Raw genomic sequence first — 16,408 nt, forward strand, 5'->3', positions numbered from 1 at the left:
TGAAACCTGGACCAACACCACCTCGAGACAGGACATCGCCATCGCCACCCCCCAAAGATACAAAATCACCAGAAAGGACCGCCACACCCGCCCAGGAGGAGGAATCGCCATTGTCCACAAATCCACCCTCCACCTGAGCACACTCCCCGACGAGCCCACAGACATGATGGAAGATCTACTCTTCAAGATACGGACCAACCCCGCCGCCACCCTCCGAGAAACCCTCATCTACCGACCCTCTGGACCTTGCGGACCGCTCACCAACGCCATCACAGACATCATCTCCCGGCACGCCATCGCATCCACCAACTTCACCCTGCTGGGAGACCTCAACTTTCATATCGACAACCAACTGGACCCCAATACCACATCCATCCTGGACAACCTCCACAACATTGGACTCCGCCAAATCGTGACCGAACCCACGCACTAAGCAGGACACACCCTCAACCCCCTCTTCACAACAGGAAACTCCATCACCTTCAGCCACACCAACGAACTCCCATGGACTAACCACCGATGCGTCCACTTCACCTTCAGAACTCCAACCATCCACAGATACCAACACTTGCTCCCACAAAGAAACTGGACCAGAATCACCAACCACCAGCTCACCTCCTCACTCAGCAACTCCACCCCAACCATCGCAGAAAATTACGATCCCAACACAGCAGCCCGAACCCTGCACAGATTGATCTCCGACAGCGCCAACACCATTGCCCCCCTCAAGAAAAACAAAACACCCAGGCCAAGAAAGCCAGATGGTTCACCACCTTAATTCGAGAATCAGGACGCACCTGCCACCACCTTGAAAAGGCCTGAAGGAACACCAAATCCACAGAATCTCACAACAACTTCAGAGCCGCTACCAACGCCCACCACCAACTCATCAGAAAAAGGAGGAAAAAAGCAATTGAAGACAGAATCTCCACCCACGCACACAACAGCAAAGAACTCTTCAACATCATCAAGTAGTTCGCCCAACCCACCAGCGAGTCGACCGACATCCCTCCCTCACAAGACCTCTGTGACAAACTCAGCACCTTCTTTCACCACAAAATCAAGAGCATCTATGACAACTTCGATGAAGACAACCAACACACAGAACTCCCACCAACAGCCCCCGACACCCCGAAGCCAACGATTGACAGCTGGACAGCCCTCACCACCGAAGACAAACTGAAGACAATAAAGTCAATCCACTCCGGGGCCCCCACATAACCCTGCCCCCACCACGTCTTCAACAGAGCTGCCGACACCATCGCACCCATGCTCCGCCACACCATCAACCGCTCCCTTGTTCCCCGATGACTGCAAACATGCCAAGGTCAACCCTCGCCTGAAGCAACCCTCGGCGGACCCCACCGACCTCAAAAACTACATACCCATCTCCCTCCTCCCGTTCCCTGCAAAAGTCATCGAGAAAGCCATCAACAACCAATTAACTCACTACTTTCATCGAAGAACACAACATCCTCGACTCCTCCCAATCCAGCTTCAGGAAAAACCGCAGTACGGAAACCACCCTCCTTGCGGCAACAGACATCCACACCCTACTGGACAAAGGAGAAACAGTAGCCCTCATCCTCCTCGACCTTTCAGCGGCGTTTGACACAGTCTCCCACCGCACCCTAATACGCAGACTTCACGGCGCAGGGATCCATGACAAGGCCCTCGACTGGGTCAGCTCCTTCCTCTCCGGCAGAACGCAGCGGGGCAGACTCCCCCCTTTCCTCTCAGATCCTACTCCAACCACCTGCGGAGTCCCTCAGGGATCCTACCTCAGCCCCAAGCTCTTCAACATCTACATGGCGCCGCTCGCCCCAATCGTCAGAACCCACAGACTCACCATTGTTTCTTACACAGACGACACCCAACTCATCCTCTCCCTATCCAACGAGCCCAACACCGCCAGACACAACTTTCGAGAAGGCATGGAAGTTGTCGCCAAATGGATAAAAAACAGCTGCCTACAACTAAACAAGACGTAAGTACTCATCATGGGCCCAAACCCTGATGCCTGGAACGAGACCTGGTGGCCCCCAGCCCTTGGAAACCCGCCCACCCACACGGACCACACACATAACCTGGGAATCATCCTGGACTCCAAACTCAAAATGGACCGCCAGATCAACTCCGTCTCGTCCTCCTGCTTCCACACCCTCCGTCTCCTACTTAAGACCTTCAAATGGATCCCCCTTGAACACAGAAAAACCGGCACTCATGCCCTGGTCACCAGCAGACTAGACTACGGCAACGCACGCTACACCGGCATAAACAAAAACCTCACCCGCAAGCTACAGAACATCTAGAACTCCGCCGCAAGACTGGTCCTCAACCTGCCAAAACACTGCCACATCTCCCACACCCTGCGCACACTCCACTGTCTCCCCATCGAGGCAAGAGTCACCTTCAAGATACTCATCCAAGCACACAGGGCCCTCCACGACACCGGACCAGGATACCTGAACAGCCGACTTAATTTCCACGCCCCCCCAAAGGACCCTACGATCAGCCCAGCTCTCCTACGCCGTGGTCCCACATACCAGAAAAACCAGGTCGGGAGGCCGCTCCTTCTCCTTCCTCTTCCTCGTGGCCAAAACCATGGAACGCCCTTCTGCTTCGCCTCAGACAGACAACATCGCTCCCCATCTTTGTAAGAAACCTCAAGACCTGGCTCTTCGACGGACCTCCTCCTTGAGGGACTGGATCCTGCAGCCCCCTCCTCCCCCAGCGCCTTGAGACCCTCACGGGTGAGTGGTCACGCTTAACAAACGCTTGATTGATTGATTGAGATGGATGCGTTGCAGCGTGCGGTGTCCTCACGGCTCGGTGCAGGCAGCGGCTTATTGACGGAGTTGGTGAGACCAAGGCTTGCGTTGCAGGGTGAGATGTTGCTCGATGTGGTGTTGGCAGGTCACGATGTGGAGACGGATACGGTCGATGTTCGAGTCGGGCAGCGACGGAGTCAATGACGTCAGTGCAGCATGTAGCGAAGCGTTGCGGACTGCGATGCCCACAGGACATGGTGCAAGCAGCGGCCCGTTGACTGAGTCGGTGAGACCAGAGTTGTGTTGCAAAATGAGGCAGTGCTCTCTATGGTGCCTTCAGGACACTGAATCCTACGACTGACTTGAAATAGTTGAAAACAAAATTGGCAGTATTTCACTATCAAGACATTCCACACACACCAGAGCATGTCCTACCTTTTACATACTTACATATGTAGAGAGGTGTGGCTCACTGGTTAGAGGCGGCAGACCCGCATGCAGAGAATCGGCCAGGGACCAGGGTTCAATTCCCGACGCGGCAGGGTCGTGGACCAGGGTCAAAACGGACTCGATAATTCTCGCCTCGGTACCTACTCTAACCAGGAACACACTCGGCAACTCTGGGCATTAAGCTTGCCTCATCTCTACAACGGCCCCCCACAGACGCCGGGGATGCCTGGTTTCACCTTGGAGATACCCAGATAGGGACCATCTCACAGGGAAAGCCAGGACGGGTTCCCCAGCGGTCTTCAGCGCCGGGACACTTCCGTTGGAGGTAGCTGCGCGCTTTACAAGCTTCCATAACATAACAACATAACATAACATACACTGCACCCTGCCCACAGGGGTACCTTGGGCCTACCTTAGGGATGAATAATAGGGAAGGGTAGGGCCTGGCAAGTGGGTGCACGTGCCAAGTCGACATGGCAGTACCAGACTGCACACAGGCACTGCAATGGCAGGCTGGAGTTACATTTACAGGCTGCTTAAGTGGGTGGCACAATTGGTGCTGCAGGCCCACTAGCAGCATTTGATTTACAGGCCCTGGGCACACACAGTGCACTGTACTAGAGACTGACTAGTAAATCAAATATGCCAAACAGGAAATCACTAATCCATAACAATACTTTACAAAGGGAGCACTTGTACTTTGGCACTGAACAGAAGTGGCTAAGTGTTCAAAGGATCTAGACTAGCAAAAACGAAGTCTTACCCACAGCAAAAACACAGGAGGCAAAGGCAGGGGAAACCCACGCCAATGGCGCCAGGTCTACCACTAACACATTCAGCTTTTGACCCCTGATAAACTAACACGCACGTTTTGAGCACATGCTAGAGACAGCTCAAGACAGCTTTTACAGGCATGGCTTCATGCTTCACAAGTGTTTGTGGTCTATGTGAAAATGAAACATTTACGGAAGTTTACTTGTAAACAAAAACAAATGTAGTATAAAGAAAGGTGCAATTGTCTCTGCGTAAAGAGGGGCCTCTAAACACAGAGGAATGGTCCAAATCTATGCACAATACCAAAAGAGAAGACATGGCTTAGGAATGTGCCCATTCAGAAGAATATTTGGGCAGTTGCGTAGACTAAAGAGAGCTTTTGCACAGTGGTCAACATTGTTTGCACTGAACATTACGTGCAAAATCTAAATAATTGAAAAGCGCCACAAACAGAGCATATCCAGGCGCTCCAAGTATGCTTGCTCTGAACTTTAAAGCATGCTAACAAAAGGACTTTAAATTTTTTGTTTTAGGCATCCAAAATATTGTGCATCTTAACACTTGTCAGGGAGTAGGTTGCAAAGGCGAGCCTCCATTACTCATAGCATTTCGGCTTCCCTAATCCCAAACAGTACTTCTCTGGCATCTGGGTTTAGTCAGCAACTGTAGACTGTTCGATCTGAACTCCTGAGAGGAGGAATATCTCTGAAAGACAGGTTTTCAGTAGTCGGACATTCTTCCTTCAAGGCTATATACACAAGATGGTGCTTTAAATTCTATTCATCGAGCAATGTGAGCCATTGGATTTTTTTTAGAACAAGAGTGGCAGGTGCCTTAAAAGGAGCTCTAACCACTGCTTTGGATGCATGAATTTGGATTTTCTGCAATCAAACAATTATCTTTTTAGGTGCCCCTAAAACAATTAATGGTAGTAATCTAAGAGGGAGCCAATGGTGGCCCTCGCAATAGAAACTTTAGGGGCATCTTCCAAAAAAAAGGGTCGTAATTTGTATAAAGTACACATGTAGAAGTTCTAATTCTTGGTAAAATAGTTAGTGAGCTCTTTCAGATTGGGCTGGTGGTCATAAAATTCACACAGTATTTTGCACTTTTATGTCTTTACTCAGACTAACTAGTACAACAATAAAAAAAATGGCTGAACTCCATATATTGGACTCCAAATATTGAATGCCATAAACACTCAGTCAATATTGCCCCATCAGGGGAGATTTTGGAAACATTTTAATTATACATTTAGTCCACCCATGACACCAAGTTCCTATCTTTTGTTTAAGCCTTTAGGAGGAATGGGATGGTAGAAGATGGCTTTTTGGCAGCTATCTGAGTTTCCATTTTGAAAGGCATGAAAATCTCATTTTACAATTGATTACAATGTAAAGAAACAGCAGTTATAGAAGACAGGATCAGGAACTCCAGGAAAGTCAGAATCTTTGCGGTGCTTTAATCACGTCAAGTGCTATATGGTCAATGTAAACATACAACTGAAGCCAATAAATGATGTTTCCAATACGGATGAATTTGCATAGTAATGGATAGGTTTGTGTCTTCATTACTGAATGGCAGCAAAAACACCAATCAGTTATAATTCATCATGGCATAAATATATAGAAGCTATGTGACTCCAAGCCAGTGGAAGACCACTTCCAGTCCTGGTCTTTCCTCTTACAAGTAGGTGCAACCTAACACCTAGCGTTTGTAGCCCTGAGACAACTGTACCAATTTCCTAAAATGAATAACTTGTACAAATAAAGCCAGAGTTTGATAGTTTCTGAGCCCGAGATATTGAGTCACCTGGTAATCTTCTATGTAAAGCCATACATGGGCAAAACTGAAGACGAGGAAAGCAAAAAGGCAGCCAGTTTTCCTGTGATGAATCAATAAATAAATAAATATTGTTGCGAGATTAAATTAAAATCATTGCAAAACCAGGTTGGACAATCATGTAGTATACAAGAGTTAAAACCGCAACATGGTGCCTCACAACAACCAATAATCTGTATTACGTTCCCATTATTGAAAAGAGACCCTCAGTTTATATTCAACTTGTTTTTCTCCCTTCTAATGTACCATGTTAAAAAAAAAATTATGATAAGCTGCTTTGATCGGATGTACAAACTATTAAAGTATTATTAAGAATCAGAGTATTTCATGTAAGGTCCTTACAGGGTGTATGCTGGCTTCAGGACAATAGATGAAGGAAATATAAGTCAGAATAATATCTTATTTTACCATAAACACGCTGGTTAAATCTGATCTAATAAAAGCAGATGCGGCCAAGCTTCATGGGTATGTTACAAGTGGTATTATTTCATGTCTTCCTTTTGTATGACTCTGTAGAATGTTTAATGCCTGGATGCGAGATTCACATGGATCAGTGTCATTCTAGCCCCAGTCGCTGTATTTGATTGATTAATTTCAATCCACTTCAAGGGATGTGTAGTGATGGTTCGCAATGTTTCTGTGCAGGGGCGTAGCTTGGTCAGTAAGATTTGGGGGGCGGAGGGGGGAGCTTCAGACAAACAGGCTGGCATAATGTTTCGATACGTTATAGGTCAAACAAAGTACATGAGAGGGGCCTAAGGGGCAGTGGAAAGGGAGAGGAATGAGAATTGGTAGCAGCACTAAGAGAGAAAACACAATGGGCCTCATGTAGGTAGCCAAATACCGGTCGGTAACGGCCGATTTTCGGTAATTATACCGTTACCGACCGGTATTTTGGCTTTTGGTATGTAGGGGGACAATTTCTGTATTCGGAATTTACCGAATCGGTAAAATTACCGATTCGGTAATTTTACCGATTCGGTAAATTCCGAATACAGAAATGAGATGTAGGGGGAGTGTGTGGGTGTTGTTTTGAGTCGGTATTTACCACCAACTAATAGTTGGTGGTAAATAAAGTATGGATGTGGAAATGCATTTAAAAGCGCTTAGAAGTGTGCACATGTGGCAGACATACATGCCCTTAGGGCATGTATGTGTGCCACGTGTGCACACATGGCCGAATCAGGGGTGCAACAGGGTGTCAATGTGACACCCTGCCACCCTTGCATGTGCTCCCCCATTACCGAATCGGTATTTACCGATTCGGTAATGAGGCATACCTTCCCCTCAATGGGAAGGTATGCCTCATTACCGAATCGGTAAATACCGATTCGGTAATTACCGAATTTGACCGAATCGGTATTAATTACCGACTCATTACCTACATAGCATTTACCACTTCATAAATACCAAATCGGTATGATTCGGTATTTATGAAGTGGTAAATGCAAGCCCACCTACATAAGGCCCATTAATATTTCGTAAAATAACAAATATTTTAAGGACTCTGAAAACAGAGAGGGAGGGAGTGTGTGTGTGTGTGTGGTTTTTTTTTCTTCTGAGCGTCTGTAAAATGTACTGGTGAAATCCGACAGACATCTCACAACACTCGACTGAAAGTATCTGTACCGAACTATTCATCAGAAAACACACTTATTAGGGTGCGTGTCACTCACACCCCAGCTACGCCCCTGGTTCTGTGGGTTGAATAAGCGGTGTTAATTGACCTCAGTGGTTTTCTTTGCCATAAGACGTTCCAGGAGTCTGAATGCATGTCCACTGTCCAGCCTGGAGGCTTTGAGGAGTGTGTCAGATTGCTGGAAGGTCTAGCCAAGGCGTTCCGTTGGTTGGTGATTGGTACGTACTGTTGGAAGACATATGATAATTAAACATCATTATATTGGGTACCTTCTTATAGGGATAATTGGATTTACTGGTGTAATACATGGTATTGAAACCCAACTGGTGGAAGTGAGGCTAGAAAATAGAGCAAGGCCCACGTTCTGAATGCACGTGTTCAATTTTTAGAGGGAGTGCACGTGTATTTTAATACAGTCAGTGGTGGCTGGTGACATTTGAAAGTGGTGAGGCGTAAACATTCTGTCTGAGTACACAGCGGCGAGCGAGCGCAGCAAGTGAGCCCAAACAACTTAAGGAGGGTTTGGGGGGTTTTCCCCGCGAAAATTTTGAAAAAAGAGTGGGTAAATGGTGCATTTTTAAGTAAATTTGAGAAGCAAGAAGGTTAATAAAGCAATTGTGAAAGTGCAGCTATTACATTAATAAAGGGATGTCATATAACAACATGTAGATAAAAATGTTTCTGAAGCTAGGCCCTGCCAGTGCCACGAACCTCTAAGCAATCCAGCAGGGCTTAGCGTCAGAAACATTTCTATCGTTATGTTTCTGAAGCTTGGCCCAGTGCTGGCACTCAGTGAACGTGTAAATGAAATACATGAGTCCAAAATACAGCCAGATTTCAGTTGCCAGGGGAGCACGGAGACACATCAACCAACAGTTTAAGGGGAAACGCTCAGCAGGGTGCCGGCAAACCCCATGAGTGCTGACGGCTTCTATTGTTATATCTGACAAACTCACATGACTGTACTTCAATTTCTTTAGCAAGGTGGTTTTACAGTATGTTTAGGTCGCAGGTGTCTGTTGACTTTAGTCATGTGGCAACGAGCATCGCACTTGATTAACCTCCTGAGGCTCCACAGGGAATTACTGAGTGCAGAAGGCGAATTAGAGGACTACCACACCATTAAGACACACATTAGACATTCAACTCAGCAGGCATTCCCCCACACATGTATGCACTTCTGCTGTGACGCATTTTAACTTTGACCTCCTACCACTAATTCCTCAGGAAGGAGAAACATTCCTTCCCAAATCACTTTCTTTTTCGCTTTGTTGCGAGAGAGAGGATGGGGCGGACCTGCCGACTTTTGAGCTATGGAACCAAGTCTCGGTTTCAGTTCAACATCCTGTGATTATGAGGCAAATCACTTAATCTCCCCGTGCCGTAGAAAAATGAATGCGCTGTTGTGTATTGTAACCGGCGCTCATGTAAAGTGCGCCAAAACCGTCCCGCAATGTCAAACTGCAAAAATTAAATAAGTGCAGCAATGATGTGCTTTGTTGCACCAGAAAGTGGCGGTTAGGTTTGTAGAAAGCATGTGCTCTGAGTGCTAAACTATGAAACTCTTCCAGCGACAGAAGAAGGCCATTCGTTTGCCTACACACAGGACAACGTCTTGCCCACAGTCCTCGATATGAGGAAATGCGGCATAACTAGATTTACAGTCTACGGTTCAAAGAAGCAGTCGCGACTCGCGGCACTTAAAATTCGGTGGGGGGGGTCGCGTGGGTGTTGGGGTGGGGGTCGCGCGGGTGTTGGAGGGGGGAGGGGGGGGAGATGTGAAAAGTAACTTACCTGACCGGGTCTGCCTCTGCTGCTCGGCCGGGTCCGGGTCTGCCTCTGCTGCTCGGCCGGGTCCCGCGCCGCCTCTGCTGCTTTCAAACACAGGAACAGGCATGCTGCTCTCTCCCCTCCTGTGAAGGCAGCGTTGTGATTGGCGCTGAGCCCTGGGCGGCGCCCAGCGGGGCACCAGTAGGGACGCCATTTTCTCTATGTAGGCTGCATGCAGCCTACATAGAGAAAACGCACATGACGCATGACTGCTTTGGTCGGCCCCCAGGGCCGACCAAGCAGTCTGGGCACTTAGAGTGGTGCAAGCCACTCCTCTCTGACCCGCCCACACGCCTGCCCCAACCAGGCAATCCCTTCCACCCACCCCCTACCAGGCATACCCCTGATATCTGCTTTCTTGCAGCGCGAGAAGCAGGAAATAAAATGGTATTTTAAATACCGTTTTATTTTCTGCTTCTGGCGCAGCAAGAAAGCAGTAGGGCGGCGCCCCAACGCCCTAATGGAGCGGCCGCCACTGACTTACAGTAGGCAAAATCATTCATTAAGAATTTGGTTCACAGATTCTTTTATGAAGAGCCACCGTCACGGACTTTATTAGCTTGGTCTGGTTCTACCTTTTCGCAGAGGCCACTGCGTGCAAGTCCGACGATGGGAACATCATTGCTGTAAACTCTCAGGACCACTCGCGAAGATGCAGTTCCCCTCCGTGTACCCCAGTAAACGGCCAGAACCCTGAACTGCTCCGAGCGAGTACAGTCACAAATGCCCTTTGTTAGAAGTTGCACATGGTATCAGATTGTATGAGGGATGGTGGTTAATTTATTAATGATGCAGAAAGAACTGGCTGTATCCCCAAGAGTGGGTAATGTATTTACATTTCTTAACAAACCTGCATGCGCTCCAGTAATCCCGTCAGGCCCTGCAGCCAAGTCATGTTCTCGATATATTGCTCTGTGTTCATTATTTTAATCTCGTATCTTAATTCAGGGATGATTGCCCCGGTTCGCCAGCCATGCTTTAACGTCAAGTCCTGTTCACACATAAAATAAAAACAAAGATATCAGAATTAGTTATAGATAAGGAATAATTACTCCTTTCTGAGCAAAAAATTGTGTTGTTGACCAATATGTTCCCATGACGGCACAGGGAAAGGCTTAAATGCCTCCTGGCTACAGCCCTAGCACCAGGACTAAGATGGCGGCCTCCCTTTGATCGCGGGGGCCACCTTGATTAAATCCGCGGCAACAGAGGTGAGTTCCTTTGAGGGAGACGCCCCCGCTCAGGTGTTCACTTCCGGGTGCCCAGCAGACTGTCCGGCTCCCACTACTCCAGTCTCTCTCCCACAGCACCGAAACAATGACTACCTTTCCTCCATTTACAAACTCTCCAACACCGGCTATGGAGCCTCCATGCCCTACAGCGCCAAGCTACCCCCCTTCCCATAATTGGTGCCCAGCACGAGCTCAAGAACAGCCCCAGGCTCCAGCACGCCTCCTTCGCCCACCACTACCCGGCCTTCTACCCCTGCGGCCATCACCAGCTTGGGGATCCCTCCAGGCCCTAGATCATCAACTGTGAGTGCAACAGCACCCTGAAGGCCTGGCTGAACTAGCATCACAAACCCCCCAGCAATGGCGAGAAGATCATGCTCTGTAAATATGTAATGTATATTTGTCCAACCATAATCACTTTAACTTTTCTTAAAATGTAATCTTGAGTGAATTTGCAACTTGTATACATGTAACTCTAACCACTAGTATCTGTAGTAGACGTAAGTACTTACTACCATTCTTATGTGAGTTTAGAATTTATCTGCTTCTCATCTTTTAAGTAATTCATGTACTCTGAAGTTTTTATGTAATGTAACTGGTTCTACTGTGAAGTGCTCTGACACCTTCGGGTAAAGTTTGCGCTATATAAAAACACATAAATAAATAGGTAGTTTGCATTACTATGTGGAATGACCTTGTTAGGAATGATGCGGGGTAGGAGAAGCTTGTGTGGTGGGGGCCAACAGCTGGGTCCGCTATACCGCCCTTCGCCACCTGGGTGCTCTGGGGTGGTGCCGCCAGATGGCTGCTGCAGAAACGGCCCTGAGAGGGTACATCACCTTAAGGAACACATGGCCAACCAGAATATCCAGCGCTCCGTGGACAGTCCGTGTCATGAGAGGCTGCCTATAACAGGAATCATTATCTGCCTGTGACTTTTGCCTGCAGGAGGTGTGCCCCGGGAGGCTGACATCATTACCGCGGCATGAGAGAACGGAGGACGGCAGCCGGGGGGGTGGAGGGAACTGCCCCCAGGCCACCACTGTTTAAGGATCCAGTGAATATGAATAGTCACACCATCTGAGGAGGGCTGGTGGCAGAGGAGTAAATATCTTGTGTTAACTTCCATTGCCACACATTCATCCCACACGGGGAGGGACTATTTACATAGCACTGAGGACTCCAGGATCGACTACTGTGTAGGTGTTGCCTGTGCAGCCACTGGAGCATTTCAAACCCCATGAGTGACTGAAGGGGCCACACCCAAGCACAAGGTACTAAAACAGTTGGGTGACACCCTTGCGTTCCCAAAAGTAGACGCCCCAGTGGGGCCTGCTGGGGCACGTTGAGCTGTAGACCCCTGCTCTTTCTCCTCGCCTCCCACACGCACACGCACACTGTACTCCCTTGATCGCCAGAAAAGGGTACTCCGTAGCATTGATTTGGGGGCCCACTGAAGTGCTTAGCTGCAGACTGTGACAGTGTGGGCCATAGATAAGGGTCCTCACTATCTACGTTGAATTCACACACGACCCCCTGGAGAACACTGTACCGCTGATACTGCTGGAAGGATCAGGAACTCTCAAGCCTCTACAGTGTTAGGGTGCTGCACGATGCAGAGTGCTCCCCCTCACCCCGAGAGCTCCCAGCACTGGAGCAGGATAATTGACTACCCTGCTCTGGGTTCCCAGTTGCTGTGGACTGCATTCTTTGGAGCATGGTCAGACCGAAGGCCTCCAAGCCTCTGACCCCTCAGTGGGCTATGCTTGCAGCTTCCTCCGCCCCAGTTGATCTGATCCGCAAGCTGGAGAGCACCCATGAAAAACACACTAGGATGTTTGACAGAGTGCTGCAGGCCATCCGAGTCAAAAACTGCTATGGAGACCCAACTCGTGGCGTTCCAGATGGAAACTGGGCTACTGCGAGAGGACCACATGAGTGAAAGAGGCAGAATTTTCCATAACTGCAATGTGCCCCTACCAGGTGACCATGCAGGATCAACTAAAATTCCTACAGACTGAGGTTCGAAATTTCAAGGCGAAAGTGGAAGATGAAGAGGGGCGGTTGAGGTGCAATAATATCCAATTCCTAGGCTTCCCCGAGAGGGCGGAGGAACCTAACAGGGAGCTTTTTCTTGATGACTGGTTAACACAAATGGTTCTGTCCAACCGGATCCCAAAGTTCTTCTCCATTAAAAGGGTGCACTGAATCCAAGCCGCCTTCCTGCCCCAGGAGCCCTCCTGCACCCAGTGATTGCGTGCCTGCTCAATTACAGAGACACAGATCTTCATCTGCAGTTTTTCCGGGCTAAGGGACCTTGGGTGTGTAATGGGAATACCATCAAGGCAAACTCGGACACATCACTTACCCTATGGCTACCACGTATAATATAGTGATATGGAACATTAGGGATATGGAGACTCTTATACCACGGCATAGAATATATGTGTACCTTGGGTGGAGACACATACACATAGCCTTCCTTTAGGAGACGCACCTCACTCCTACTGAGTTAGGTAAGGTATTCAGGGGCTGCAGTGGGCAGGCATTTGGTTCTAGGTATTCTGCATTTGTCAGGGAGGCTATGATTTGGATTACTTCAGGCGTCACATTTTTACAGAGCAAGACGCTGGTGGATCCTGATGGCTGCTATGGGTTGTTAGAAGGTGCGCTAGATGGGCCCTCGCTAGCGGTCATTTCACTAGCAGTTGGGTTCACCTAGGGGCCACGTAATGCTCCATACTAGATAAGATTACGTCTTCTGCAATGAACAGTTCTGGCCCAATGTGCTGAACTCGGAGTATTTAGGCTGTACGATATCGGACCACATCCCCCTTAAGGTGACCTTTCGCTGGGGGAAGAACAGGATGCCAATACCGACCTGGTGATAGCGGACAGAGGCCCTTTCTAGATGCAGTATACAGGGGCACCATCAGCACTCATTTGCTCCATGACTTTGATGAGAATACAGGTACTGCAGGGTCCAAGGGAGTAGAGTGGGTGCCATGAGAGTGGTCATGAGGGTACATTGCGTAAGGACTTCGTGGGGAGAATGGGCATCCCTACTTCAAAAATGTATTGGCCTTAGAGGTGTGCTTATGTGCCACTGACCTTGAGGCGGTGACAGTGGTCTAAGCTGGCACACGAATGTGAGACCTGCGGGGTCAATAAAGGGAAGACATGCGCCACTTGCCAACACTGATTATAAGGTCTCACTAGCTCGTCAGCACGCAGATGAAGACAAACCGGGACACATGTTGCCGTGACTTCTGTGCTTCCTTGTCTCTAGACCATTATCAGAGTAATTCACACTCCCACTGGCCATATTGTAAATTTACAAGCTGCCATATGCAAGGTCTTTGCCCAGTACTACGCAGTGCTCTATTCCCACCCACCTCAGATCCCTCGCTGAATGCCTCTGGGCCTACATCACTGAAGCCGCCCTGGCCCACCTAACCCCTGCAGTTACAGGAACTTGAACAACCTCTACAGCTTGAGGAAATACAGTCAGCAATATGTCAGATGTCCCATAACAAGGTCCCGAGAACAGACTGGTTCCCAGTAGAATACTATGCGATGTTTACTCTCGCCCCTAAGCTACTCGTGGTGTACCAGGAGGTGCACCGGCAGGGTAGGATGCCTGACTCTCTTCTTGAGGCTCGCATCCTAGTATTGCCAAAATCAGGCAGGGACCCCTTGGAGGTAAGCTCCTATTGGCTTCCATCAACACTGAACATAAACAAATAAACTTGAACAAAGTGCTACTGAACAGATTGCGTCCGATGCTTTGAATACTAGTCCACCCTGACCAGTGAGAGTTCATCCCTCCTAGGGCAACCACATACAATACTAGAAGACCGTGCCACATTATGAGTGCGGTTGAGGGTTTCGTGGAGTTCCTAGTCACGGTCTCCTTGGACTTTGAGAAAGCTCTTGGGTATTTACTGCTTGTCAACGCAGTCCTGGGAATGGGACCAGAGTACCTGGGCTGAGTTAAATTCCTCTACACAGCACTGTGGGCCAGAGTGTGAACGGGAAGCCAAATACAGACATTGGCCATGGATCCCCTGGCCACCTTACTATGAGCGCAGGCCCCAAAGTGGGGCGTGGTGGGGCTATGCTGGCACGCAGTTTCGCTGTACGTGTATGATGTCCTGGTCCTGGTCTATCTACAAAATCCTGGGTGAGAGCTGCCGGCTCTTTTTGATCTTTTAGACCTCTTTGGCGATATGGCAGGCCTTCAAGAGAATTGAGGGAAGTCCTGCATCTTCCCACGAAGGAGGGTGGAACATGCAGTGGGCAAGGAACCAGAACCAGAACCTGACTGTCTGCCCTGGCAGTTCGATAAGTTTTGATATCTAGTGGTTAATATATATCAGGCTGACAAGGAACTACTAGATGGGAACCACAGTAGAACCCTTACGTCGCTTCAACAGTGCTTAGACTTTTGGATGCGCTAACCCCTGTCGCTCATGGGCTGAGCATCCATAGCTAAAATGATAAAAATCCTATGGCTCCTATACTTTTTTGTAGAAGTGCCAGTGATTCCCACTAGGAAAGCTACAATGGCCATTAACGGAGGGTAGCCTTGCAGTGCCGGACTTTAAGTTCTAATTTGCGGCAGCACAACTACAATGGCCTATGCGCTGGTTGGTGGGGGCGCGTGGGCTTGAGTAGATCGGTCTGGGAGGAACTGGGTGACTTGGGAATTTTAGACTGGCTGCTATCACCTGGTGGCTCACCCAGAGGAATGAACTGTTGGAACACATACATTCAACCACGACATGGCCCGTCGCCATACGCCCCACAGCTACCGCTATGTACCTGGGATGACGGCTCTGCTAGGGGCACATGACCAAACACCTTGGAAAGAGGTGGAAGTGTCCTGCATGGGAGAATTGAACAATGATAGGGACTTGTGCTCCTTCCAGGACTTGAAGGGTATTTATGTCCTGGAGATCAGGAACACTTGGACAGTGGGCCAGGAGGCCCTAACCCTACACCATGGGCTACAGTATATTCTGACACACAGCCTCCGTCGTAGGGCTATCACTGTGCCAAATGCAGCTCCACAAGCTGCGGATGCCGACCTTGCATTGCTTCGCAAGGCCCAGCTGAGACACATGCCTAGGAACAGTACTGACTGCCAAGCAGTGGAGGATGGCGCTTGAACAGGTGAAACGTGTATCCCGTAATGCTCGACTGAAGTTCACTCAGTTCACTTACCTGCATCACACTTCTCTCACACTGCACTGATTACACAGGATGTTCCAGGGAGTGGCCCTAGTATGCCCCCGATGCGGCTACCATGACTTGACCATTTAAAATATGGGCGAATACCCCGCCTTAGCACAGACATGGGTGCAAGTGATGAGCCATAGCTCGGCGGTGATTTACGTGCAGCTGCCGCTCAACCCTCTGCTTTGCTTGCTGGGAATCACCAAGCACAATAAGCATGATTTGAGGCTGGCTGACCTGGCTGTGAATCTCTTCAAGGGGCTCATAGCTATATCATGGAAACAGCGCAGCTGCCTTCAATGGACTGCTGGCTTCGGGTTGTGCACAAGTGAGTGACCGATGAGGCTGACGTTATGGCACACCAGACAATGCATGGGGTTGCTGCCACCCTATGGGACACTTATGTGCTGAAGCTGCAAGACAAATTATGTTAAGTTATGTTATGTTATTTAAATTTGTATAGCGCACAGCTGCCGCAGCAAAGAGGCGTCCTGGCGCTTTGGAGATGGAAAACACAACATCACAGAAATAACTAGAGCGGAAAAGACTAGGCTTTAGAGAATAGGAAGGTTTTCAAAGACTTCCTGAAGAGAAGCAGGTCCGGAATAGCACGGAGAGAAGCAGGCAGTGAG

The 16,408-nt window shown here is 48.9% G+C and overlaps 1 long non-coding RNA gene across 1 annotated transcript in view; it reads right to left on the reverse strand.

Annotated features, from left to right (window-relative positions):
* Nucleotides 1-16,408, reverse strand: part of LOC146855447 (uncharacterized) — a 101,048-nt gene that overhangs the window by 63,093 nt on the left and 21,547 nt on the right. The window contains exon 2 of the long non-coding RNA XR_014980838.1: nt 10,157-10,297. This is a non-coding gene — a long non-coding RNA (uncharacterized LOC146855447). The remainder of the gene's footprint in view (nt 1-10,156; nt 10,298-16,408) is intronic.

The sequence above is a fragment of the Triturus cristatus genome, chromosome 4_1 (genome assembly GCF_964204655.1).
Source record: "Triturus cristatus chromosome 4_1, aTriCri1.1, whole genome shotgun sequence".
Lineage (NCBI taxonomy): Eukaryota > Metazoa > Chordata > Amphibia > Caudata > Salamandridae > Triturus > Triturus cristatus.